The following is a 1,442-nucleotide window of genomic DNA, read 5'->3' as shown; positions in this document are numbered from 1 at the left end:
TGTGTGTGTGTGTGTGTGGGGGGGGGTGTAGGTGGGTAAACATTGTTGAGAGACAAAGTATTTTTTATAGCTGAGGGTCAGCGGGGATGATCTGAGGCTTAAAGCAGAGCTGCTGGAGGAGAAGCGCTCCTCATACTGAGGAGGAGGAGGYYSYYKAGAGAGAGAGAGAGAGTGGGAGAGGTGAGCGGAGCAGCCGCGTGCACGTCGCACTATCAACTGAATCCATCTTGYCGAAGAACTCGCAGGGAGTCCGGCTCTAAGCTGCGCAGGAAGGAAGGGCGGAAACAGAAGACAGAGAGSCCGGGACTTTGCTGACGGACGGACGGACGCAGCCATGGCCAGCCGTGGACACTCAGAGCGCGTCATGCTCCGCATGGAGAGGGAGAAGTGCCCCTCTTCGCTTCTTGTGCGCCGCAGACTGTGTTAAATCCAGTCTGCTCTTTTTTTRTTCTTCTTTTTTTTCTTGGAAGCTCCCATGTGAAGCACCGGAGGGAGGGAAGGAGGGGTGAGGATATGCRGTTCCGTAGCCTCTCCGGGTTCACGCTTACGATCGGAGCCGACCTTTACGCGCGATCCTCCGGCAGGACCGCATGAAGGACGGAAGCACGGAGACAGACGGGAGGGAAAGTTAAACAGTGGAGTGTTTTTGTTTTTCTCTCCCCGAACGGATCCAAGCCCGCTGAAGGTACTGTATTCCTTATTAACAAACGGAGAAAACGTTGAAGTTGCGCAGAGATTGGCCACTTTTTTAAGGGTTAAATTTCGCTTCTGCTTGTTGAGGGAAACGTTTAAGAAAACCTCAAACATCCATTACGCACAATGYCTTATAAAGACATCACATTATTTCAGCTGAGATTTTCTTTCCTTCCATTGTTTTAATGCGCAGCYCGGTTACAAGTCCTCTTCTGTGAACTAATGCATTCAAACGATCACAGAGTCCACATGATCCGCCTCTTAAACCCATTTTAAACTTTTAATTTCTGCCTCTAAAAGTCCTCCTAATCAGATTGTGTCCCGATTGTTCATGTTGGCGGTGGGGAGGAGGGAACTGTGATCCTTCGACTGGAAATGAAATTAAAAGAGGGGGGGAAAAAACTAAAAGACTAAAAATAAGGTAGCCATATAATGTTTGAATTCCCCCCTCAGATAAACACGCCGCCTTGATGCAGTTTAATCTTGTGTGTGTTTTTTGAGTAGGCCTAAAACTTGTGCCTCTTCTGAAGGTTATAATTTGGATTCTTTGGTTGCTGCCAGAATAATCTTAATGTTGCTGCATTCTGCTGTTCATTCTGCTGTTCATTCTGCTTCCCTGACAGCAAATTTGAGCGTTGCTGAGCCCCCACCGCATCCACGTTTCCTTTATCCCTGAAGCTTATTTGATTAAATTGAGCTCTTTTCAATTTGGAGAAAGTAGATCACAGATGTGTGTCAAAAGATTGCCC

General features: G+C 47.7%; 1 protein-coding gene across 1 annotated transcript in view; it reads left to right on the top strand.

The window, feature by feature from the left end:
* The first annotated feature begins 158 nt into the window (after window positions 1-158).
* Window positions 159-1,442, top strand: part of flrt2 (fibronectin leucine rich transmembrane protein 2) — a 6,788-nt gene continuing 5,504 nt past the window's right edge. Inside the window, exon 1 of the mRNA XM_013999923.1 lies at window positions 159-685. The gene's annotated coding sequence lies outside the window, so the exon portion shown is untranslated. The remainder of the gene's footprint in view (window positions 686-1,442) is intronic.

This window comes from Austrofundulus limnaeus, unplaced genomic scaffold, assembly GCF_001266775.1.
Source record: "Austrofundulus limnaeus strain Quisiro unplaced genomic scaffold, Austrofundulus_limnaeus-1.0 Scaffold2565, whole genome shotgun sequence".
NCBI classification, from domain to species: Eukaryota; Metazoa; Chordata; class Actinopteri; order Cyprinodontiformes; family Rivulidae; genus Austrofundulus; species Austrofundulus limnaeus.
The sequence above is the reverse complement of the archived record's forward strand: the minus strand, read 5'-3'. Positions and strand labels throughout refer to the sequence as shown.